Below are 10539 nucleotides of genomic sequence, written 5' to 3'. Positions count from 1 at the left end.
TCCTTGGGCACTAGCTTTTCTTCCAATGCACTCTGAACCTTAGTCTCCCAACAGAGATGTGAGTGAGGCTCTTCTTCCCAGATAGCATCGGTCGGTGCAGGGCAAGGGCTGAAGAGGATTTTGCATCAGTTTCCTTTAGGCCCTGTCTTTTCAGTTGCTAGATCTGCCCAGCTCTTTCCCGCTCCTCTACTAACAGACCGTGGAGAAACCAGCTGCTCCTGCTGCTGCAGCTGCTGTGTGGAATTCACAGTACCGAGACACAGAACTTTAGATCCAGCTTCCTTTGCAGCTAAGTCTGCCAGAGCCTGGCCTCTCGTGGGCAGCTTCCTTCCAGTCAGAGATTTTTCTCCCCACCCCTGCTATAGCACTGTGATTTTCCCCCAGAAACCCCCTGCAGAAGGCACATGACCTCTGCCGGGCATCCTCTGTGCGGCACTCAGGGCCAGAGAACAAATGCCGCATTCACGTGCATCGTTCCCATCTCTTGACAAGGACTGCGCTTCCCCTTTCATTCTCCACTTTCTAATGACCCCAAGAAGTTCCACTTCTCCTTTCTGATCAGCCTGGTAGAGGTAGCAGGCAAACACTGGGGCAAAGGCCAGTGCTGGCCTCACCTCCACCTAGGGAAATCATAGAGGCAGCCATGAGCAGGGATTAGAACTTCCAGAGTTTGACCCCGTGTCCTACTAAGGCCAGGAATGCTCTCTGGGCTGCTGGGTCACTTGACCCTCACTTGGTTCCCTCTAGGACAGGCAGGCATGCATTAAATTCCCTGGACACAGGACCACTGGGAGTCGTAGAGAGCCTGACAAACTGTGGCATCCTTCAGTTCTCTTCCATGGTGCCACGTGGGAATTCAGGCACTGTGGTTGTCGTGTCATGTCGTGTCGTGTTGTGTCGTGTGGTCAAGAAAAGCTAAAATCAGAATTTTTGCATGAAACCTCCCCACCTCCTCACCCGCTTTTTCGTGGGCTAGGAGTTGAATCCAGGGCCTCATGCACACTAGGCAAGCAGTCTCCCACTGGGTCACACCGCTAGCCCTGAAATTGCCCTATTTTAAAAATAGCCTGCAGACCAACAAAATATGTTAGTGGGTCAGGTCAGCCCCTAACATTTGCAGGGCTTGAGGTGAGAGCAGAAATAAAGGCCACATACGGTGCATCTAGATATTACAGGTTATAGGTCAGGTAGGGAAACCTGGTGAATGAAGCTGCCAAGAGCTGTGGAAAGGAAGGTTCATAAAAACATTGTGATAGGTGCTCATCTCCCTTATTCACCAGATGTGGCCCTGTGTCACTTCTGGATCTTCTCCAAGGTAAGAAATGACCACAAAAGATAAGTGTTTTGAATGGATTCAGAATACCGAGGCAGCCACTAAAGACCCTCATGAAAGAGGACTTCCAGGATTGCTTCAGAAAGTACAAGAACAATGAGATAAATGTGTTCATAAATGTGTGATAGTTTATTACTGTCATTTCTAAAATTTAAACTGCATTTTAATACCATCTCATGCATATCAGCAGTGAAGTCCATTCTTGGGAAGGTCTTTCTGGGGAAGAGGGCTGCAGGCCTGGATGCCAACTCAGGGCTGTTTACTCAGAAGGTTCTGGCATCCTGTGTGCAATATGGCCTGAAAGGGTGCAGACAGTCAGGTGTGGTGGTGCATGCCTGCAGTCTCCCAGCACTCTGGAGGCTGAGGCAGGATCGCAGTGAGTTTGGGGCCAACCTGGGCTACATGGTGATTTCAAAGTCAGCCTGCACCAATGCCCCACTAGAAAGCGCAGGTTATGGAAAGGCCCTGTGTGGCAAGAAATGGCCACAAAATCACATCATCGCCACTCACCTTGACCCGAGGGCTTCCGGGGTGCTCGCTTCCCCACCTGCCGCCTCCTTGGTGACTATGTTTTACTAGCAATGTGATCCGCTGAGTGAGTGTCAAAGCAAATTACGAGAAAGCCAGCTTTTCAGTCCTCAGGCAGAGAAGTGTGGGTGGGGAGAGAAAGGGAGACAGAATCAACTGGAAGATGACGGGGTTACTGTCTGCTGGACCCAAACTTACCAGCAAGGTTTATTAATACCTCCAGCTGAAGCTGCAGCTGTGGCTTTGTGGTGAAGGAGGTGAAACAGCTGGGTGGCCCAGTTCTTCTGGGGACAGACTCTATCCTGCGCCCCGTCTACCTGTCCCACACCGGTTCCAGTGCCCCAGAACTGCTCAGGCTTTTCAAAGAGAGAAAGGGCTGGGGATTTAGCTCAGCGGCATAAGCACCTACCTTACAAGCAGGCGGTTGTGAGTTCGATCCCCAGTACCGATAAAAAAAGTGGGGGGGCTGGTACACCAGGACCCACGTCAAGATGGCAACAGGATTCTTACTCTTTCATCTCTGTCCGCGGGGCTGGCATTGGAAGAGGTGCCTGGGCCTGAGGCCAGGGGGGTTGACCCAGTGGTGGCACTTCAGGCTTGGTAGCTAGTGAGCAGAGGAGAGTCTCGCCACGGGAGTGATACCTTGCTGACCATCTGTGAGTATCTGGGGAGTGGAACTAGGGTGGGCAGGGGACAGAGATGCACCCATCCTAAAGGTCTTGTTTTTAATCACTTAATATGTGATTGATTTCATTTCCTTTTGGGAGGATAAAATAAAAACCTGATCGTGGTTTGAACAATTCATTAGTGGACAGAGATAAAGAACACCCTCTTAGAGAAATTTAGTCAGAACATCTGTCTAGTCAGGTGAACCTCACCACACCCAGCTGAGGGGCCACGTTTAATAAGCTTCTCTGGGGGTGTTGCTACTCGGTAGGTTTGTCTGGCTTCGTCTAAAAGATCCTGTAGACAGACTGCTGATGTCATCATTGCTTCTGATCATTGTCCCCCTAAATTCACTCTTCCTTTTGCCCTGACTTCAGCTTGATAGCAATGTGCCCTGATAAAAAAATATTACATTTCCCCATCTGGCTTGCAGCGAGGGGTGGCCATGTCAGATATAAGCAGAAATTGCTAGGTAGGGGTTATGGGAAGCTGTTTAAAAGATGAAAGTGTCTCGGTAGGCATTTGCCTTCCTCTTTCTGTCTGCAATGCTGGTCCCATCATCTTGGGACCATGACAAAACCAAGAAGCCAGGCATGGTGGTGTAATTCCAGCACTCAGGAGGCCGAGGCAGGAGAATTTGAGTTCAAGGTCAATGTAGGCCAACATGAACTATACAGGGACAAAACAAAGCAAAGCAAACTCACAAACAAATCAACTATATATAGAAACAGTTCCTGGGTCCCTGCTAATACTGCAAAAATGCAGTGACTATACAAGCTACAGGTAGTCTGCCTTGGGATTTCTTTTCACCCAAGCTGACCCTGAACTTTTATCCTCCTACCTCAGCCTCCTGAGTAGCGGGGATTATAGGCATGCACCACCATACTTGGCTCTGAACTTCTTTTAAATTAAAGTGGAAAGAGATCATTTGGTTACATCACTGTGAATCGGGTTTTCTATTGATTACAGTTTAGTCTAGTTGTATCTAATGCTGAAGTCAAAGGGACAAACAACATTCCCACCTCCCTGGTCCTTAACTGGGAGTGAAGCCCCATGCTGCCTCTGTCAGGGCCAGGGGACATTTTCAGCTCTTAGGAATAGAGAGAGCTGCTGCAGACGCCCATGGCAAAGGAGCACCCAGTCTCACGGGTGGGTGGTGCAGAGGCTGAGACTCCCTGCTGCCGGCCGCCGGGACCTTGTCCATCCCTTCTGTCTTGGAGATAAGATCTGTGCTCTGGCCAGGCTGAAACCCCATGACCTTGACCGCAGCTTGCACTTTCCTTTGCTCAGGCCTGTGTGCTGTTTACACTTTCTGTCATCTTTTCAGTGGTACTCCAGGGGCCCAGGCATCTGCCTGCCTCCCTGCCTCCCTGCCTCTGTGTCTGTCTCTGTCTTTCTGTGTCTGTCTGTCTGTATCTCTCTCTCAGCACTAGACACTGAACATGGGGGATTCCCAGTGCTCAGTCTTGTGATGTTTCTGCCTCAGCCTCCCTAGGATTACAGGCACGCCCCGCCACACCCGGCTGAGTCTCCATTTTTAGTGAGATTTCCTGGCAAATCTAACATAAACAGCATGAAGTGAGTTGGTCTAAGTGTATGAGAAGTGTGACTTTATTAGACTGCATTTGTTTTCTTGAGATCTGTCTTCATTACTTTCCATATTGCTGGGACAAAATACTGGACCAAAAATTAAAGGAGGAAGGGTTTATTTAGCTCAGTTTGTAGAGTTCAATCCGTAGTCGACTGGCTCCAAGGCGAAATGGCATGGCAGAGAGGCATCACAGAGGAGAAACAATTCATGGTACACAAAAGGTAGCAAAGCAATAGAGGTCTGAGCAGCTCCTTTCTGTCCCTTTTATATTTTAGGCTATTGGGACTAAAGCAGTGCCAAACCAATCATTGGACTGATTTAGTAATCACACACCTTTAATCCCACATCATTCAACCACCTATGACTGCATGAGGCTTTGCAGGAACATCCAGACACAAACCATAACAAGATCTTACCCATCTCTTAAAATCCACCTGAAGCCAGGTGTGGTGGTGCCTGTCTGTAATCTCAGCACTTGAGAAGCTGAGGCGGGAGGATTGCTATGAGTTCAAGGCCAGCCTGAGCTACATAGTGAGATCCTGTTTCAAACAAACAAACAAACAAACTGGAATACAGGGTGATTTTAGGTGATATTTAGATAAAGCTTATTTTATTTCACTTGATGTATATATATTTATAAGTATAACAATTTCCTATTTGTTATGATATACATATTTTCCCAAGTAAATTTAGCTTCATTAAAAAAGCAAGTTGACTTCAAGAATGTTTTAAAACTATAGAAGCTGAGGAAGATAATTTCATTAATGTACACAGTATAACTTCCATATACGTGTAATGGTACTCATACATATGAAGAAAACACTCTATTGCTGAGCTATATCTCCAGCCCTTTTTAATTTTTATTTTGAGGCAGAGTCTAGCTAAACTGCCAGGCTTGACCTCAGACTTGCAGTCCTCCTGCCTTGATTACAGGCGTGCACCACTGCGCCCAACTAAGATCAAGCTCTTTCTATCTGTGCCGTCAGAACAGTGAAATTAAGTTGCTCAAATCAGTACCAGGTTATGCCAACAGCAGCCCCACTGCCATCCATGCACCATCTGTGAGTCGAGCCAGATGCTTGTCAGTTGCCCGCTGATGTGGCAAGGCTGGTGTAAGAGCTGCCAGGTCGCTGTTAAGAGGAGCACGATCATCCCTAGTGGGATGGCCCTGCAGCCTCTGCCTCAGCTGAGCTCTCTCTTCTCCTCAGCACAGCTCTGCCTCTTCCCCAATTCCCTAGGTCCTCAGCCTGGCCCCTGGTGTTCAGTCTGAGCTGAAATGTCCTTCATCCTCTCCCCCTCCATCTTGCTAACACCCATCTTTTGTTTAAGTATCAGCTGAGGGAAGTGTTGCCTGGATCCCAGACCAAATCAGAACCGCATGATCCTATGCTCTCCTGTCACCACACACCCTCCTTTCACAGCCATTAACACAGACTGAAACTTCACATTATTAGTGTCGTGTTTGGGTTTGCTTTTATCTACATGACTGGAAACAGTTCTGTGCCAGGTATGATGGTGCATGCATGTAATCCCAGCCCTCAGGAGGCTGAGGCAGGAGGATTGCTGTGAGTTAGAGGCCAGCCTGGGTTCCACAGTAGTTCAAGACCAATCTGAATTGCATAGTGAGACGCCCGGTGTGTATGTGTGTGTGTGGGGTCGGGGGGAGTGATAGAGACAGAAAAAGAAACGTAAGTTTTGTAGGGGTAGGGTGGTGTGGCAGACTGCAGCCCTTCCAGGGGGAGAGCCAGCAGCAGCTCCTGAGATCCACGCCATGTTGGAACTTAGGACGCTGGGAAACCAAACAACCAGCCTGCCTCCCTGCTAAGCAATAGTGAACCTACTGGTGCACGGCCTAGAGTCAAACATCCCACTTCCCCTGCCCCGCTTCTCCTGTGCCCCCCCCCCCTTAGCAAATGGGAACCAGAAATCTGAGCGTCTCCTGAGGGGTTGACCATAGCAAATAAGGGGACTTCCTTCTACCATCTCTTTGAAGGCAATTTTTATTACTGTTTTGCTCTATCCTGATTAATGGTACTGCTCTATTTTGATGGTACTGCTTCTGTTTTGATAAGTTCTATAATGTTCTGTATTTTATCTCATTTTGATATGTGTGATTGAAAGAAAAACTATTATAAAGATAATGAAATATACTGTGATACCTATTACTGTTATCCCGGTAACCTGCTGTGAAGTTCTGTACCAATTTCACTATACGATCTTAGTTGGTTTTATTCTGCCTTGTTCTGTTGTATTTTACCACTTTCAAAATAAAATTTAAAAAAAAACAGTTTTGTAGGGGCAGAATTTGCTCACCTTTGTATTCTCAGTACCTTGCACAGTAACGTAAAGACTGCCATGCAGAAAGGATTCAATAAATATTTGTTAACTGGATGGATGAGTGAGAAGAAGAAAGGAAAGGAAGGAAGGAAGGAGCACAGTGCTGACTTCTAGGAATGCAAGACCCAAGAAAATTCTTAGTTTGACAATCGAATATAATTTTAAGAAATAATCATTTACCCCATGTGTGGGCAGTAAACATCAACCAGATCTCTGCAGGACAGAAATCAAAAGAACTGATTCCCACTGATAGGGTAGACTTTGGGACTGGAGGAGGAGGATACGGTGGTGAGCTGTGTCCTCTGAGTGACACTGTTGTCTAGCTTTTGGTATTGGGTACAAATGTCACCTATCAGACAGAGGCAAGGCCCAGGATCAAAGTAAAAACAAACCAGAGTCCTGCCCAGGGCTCTGTAGAAGGTGGCCCACGGCTTGCACCACCTCAGCACCAGCCCATTCCTCCAAGTCCCGCTTCCCTGAGAATGTGCAGAAGAAGCTGGTTTGCCTCCCTTCCAGGCTGCCTGTGTTCCATCCCCACAAACCAACCCTCTGAACCAGAAAGGAAGTGGGCACATTCCTAAGCAGCCTCGAGACCATGACAGCAGCCATACCGGTTTCTCCTGAGATCCCTGAGAGAGGATGACAAAGGCAAGATGTCCACTCACATCGAAGGCAAAACCACCCAGAGGTGGCAGGTGATGGGCGGGCAGCCAAATGCCTGTCTAAAAGGGCTATTTCCTGGCTCATGGGCAGGGGAGACTGCCTCAGTCTTGTTTACCATTCAATCCTGTAAATGCCCAGGAGAGCAGAACATGAGTTAATGAATGCTAAATGTGAAGTTACTCACTCACTGGTTCTTAGATTCTCAGGACCTGTCAATCTCATGCCAAACATCTTGAGTCTTAACTGGCTACCTGTGATTCCCCTGAGGCTTCTGTCAGGGACAGAGGAACAAAGCCTGGAACTGCCCCTGTCCTGAGGAAGCAGGGCTGACTGCTAGTGACCAGAAGTTATAGCACTACTAGGATAGAGACCTCATTCTTTGTGATCTAGCACCCAGGATACCACTGAACTGTGATCCAGAACTTCAGTGTAAATGATTATAATCCCTTTTGGTTTGTTTTTTATTTTCTGCCAAGTGGAATTCAGTCTTCCTTCTGATAAAGCACTCTAAGATTTTCCTCAAGTATTGCTTTTTTTTCCAGGTGTGGAGCTGTCAATCAAGACCTAAGTGCAATCACGTGACCCAGGCTGGACCAATTAGTCTCTTAGGAATCTGACTTGAGCAGAGCAAAAGATCATTGGAGGCCCCTTTATTCTGGCTGTGAAGCCCTGACTAGAGAAATCCAGGTGTGGAGAACTGCCCTGGTTCCTGCCTTGCTCTGAGCCTGTTCTCCAACTTTCTTTTGCATTCTGTGAGCCCCACACCATCCTTCCAACAAATTCATTTCCTGTTTAAATCAGCCTTAAGTTTGTGTCATGAAACTAAAAACTGGTGAATCATACCTGGGTTTCCTGGGGACAGGGAGGAGGTGGGGCACTGGAGCTTAGCTCTCAGTGACTCACGGTAGTAGACCGCTTTCTGGGAGGGCTCTGGAGCACCTGCTTCTGTGCTCCACCAGAGACGGGGCACTGAGGCAGACCTGTTCAGCCTCTGCAGCAGCCGACCTGGACATGGCCATTGCTGCTTCTGGTCAGAATCTTGGCTCAGCTCGGGGAACTCAACCCCCAGCTTCACTCTCATCCTCATTAGTCTACCCTGCATGTGCTCAGCTGCCATGGTTCTGATATTGGTTTAGATGTCCCCCAAAAGTTTGTTTGAAGTCTTGGTCCACAAAGCAGCTTTATTAGAATGTGGTAGGAGCTTCAGGAGACCGGGTCTGGTGGGCGGTCCTTAGGTCATGGCTGGGAGCAGAGTGGGAGCGGCTTCAAAGGGGACAGTGCAACCCCAGTGTCTCTCCCTTCTCTTTACACTCCCAACTGCTCCCTCTTCCCTGTGCTCCCGCATCGCCATCTGCCATCTTTACCAGAGGTTCAGACAATGAGGCCACCTGAACTGGAACATGAACCTCCCAACTGTGAACCAAATAAACTCTCTGGATTTCTAGTCTGTCTGGGTCATTTAGCATAGTGTTACAATGCTGACTGATACCCCAGTCTACCCTCTCAGGGCAATATTTAGAATTCGGGTCAGGCACAGGCCAATCTGAAAGGACTCTGCAGCAGGGTCAGGCTCGCCTCTGCCTTGCTCATGGCAGGGCACTTGGGCAACGGCTGGTGACACCCGGAGTGGAAACACTTGAGTGTCCCACACCCGGTTCAGGTGTGCCAGGTAGGCACCATCTCAGTACGTCAGCCTAGCACCCAGAGGGCGGTGGGCCTGGGTGGGCAGGCTCTCCCCAGCACGTCTTTGTAGCTCTGCTGTCCTCTCCCTTTGCTCCCTCACATGTCTCTGAGGAAGTTAAAGGCTTGCACAGAACATATGATTACCATATACTTGTAAATAAAAAAGCAAAATCCATGAGAAAAATAAATAAAATGAAGAGGAAGAGAAAGGACCCGAGGAGAGGAAGGAAGGGGGAAAGTTAAGTCTACTCTAGAAAACTTGTGCATACTATGGATCTTCTCACTCCCCTAAGCTTGTTTATCTCCATGCTTATTTAAAACAAGAACTAGGGGTGCTCTTAAAAGGGTGATAAATGCAGGGAGCAGAAGATTATGGTGTTAGCTTTTTGGTAGGGGTAGAATTATAGGGACTGCCACAATCACTTTAGTTTCATTCCCTCTATATCCTTTGGGGAACTAGTATTAGCCCACATTTTATGGATAAAAAAACAAACTCTATTTGCCCAAGGCCATACAGCTAAGTGTGGAGATGGCACTCAGATATGCTTTTGCTGTCTCCAAATTGTCTACCAAGCCTGAGGGTACTGCAGGAGCATTTCCCAAATCCTGGATTACTGCTGGAGCCATGGCGTTGGCAGTCCTGGGTTGGTGCTGCCACCTACTGACAAAATAGAGAATTGTGATACCAAACCTCCAGTTTGAGAGAACTGGATCCAAATTCTACCTCTAGCATACAAGCATTACTTTTTTGGTTGAAGCTTGGACATAGGGCTTTGGGCTTCAGATGTGAGTTGGTCCCTCTCAGAAGACACCTCTAAAGAGATACATGAATGAATGCTGAGGATGCAAACTTCTACATGTTTGAGGGTCAAGGCTATTCACGGCACAGCGATTGGGAAGCAGTCTATACCCTTTCGGGTCACAGCTACAGTGACCTGTCTCTTGCATCCAGAACCTGCTTCCTGACAACAAGTAAGGTAGAATGTCCCAGTCATGACCCAAAAGCTCCCCCTATGAACACATGAGGTTCTTGGTGGAGGGAGGCAACTAGATATAAACCATAACATTCTTTCCCTGGCTCCCCAAAGATTCAGGTACATCTTTTTATGGAAAATGCATTTCATTCACCTCTAAGAGCTGCTGAAGTCCTGAAAAGTTTCAGCATTGCTAAAAAGTCCAAGTCCAAAGTTCTCTGAGACTTAAGGCAGACTCTTAGCTGTGAGCATACATACCTATGCCACAGGGTGTGCTCCCATTTCTAACAGGAGGAGTAGGAGTGTGGAAACCAATGGGATCAATGCAAGACGAACCCAGTAAGACAAAGGTTAAAGCCTGTAGTTCCAGGACGAGCCCCCCAGGCAGGCTGTAGCAAATTGTAAACCCCAAGGGGCTCGGGATGCCTTGCTCCTATGGAAATGCTGGTGGTTGCAGCCCTCATGGTCTATTTCTCGGCTGGCTTTGCTCACTCCTTGTGCTCCTGATGTCTTTTTAATGCTAATCTTTTCAGCAACCAGGTTTCCCTCTGCTCTGTCTTTGTGGGCACTTTTTTTCTGCAAAAACTGAAAACTTTTTCAGTGGACTATTTGCTCCTGTTTCTCAAAGTAGATCTCACTAAAAACAGCAAGCAGTAACCATTTTACAGCATGACTGCTGGGATGCCTTGAAATTTCTCTACTAGGTTAATTAGTTTGCCACCCTTAACCTCAGGTTCTCAGGATGTCTCAGGCCACAAAGCAAA

Source organism: Cavia porcellus, unplaced genomic scaffold (assembly GCF_034190915.1).
Source record: "Cavia porcellus strain 051 isolate PalLab524CR breed Dunkin Hartley unplaced genomic scaffold, mCavPor4.1 scaffold_31, whole genome shotgun sequence".
NCBI lineage: Eukaryota > Metazoa > Chordata > Mammalia > Rodentia > Caviidae > Cavia > Cavia porcellus.
Note: the sequence above shows the minus strand (reverse complement) of the source record.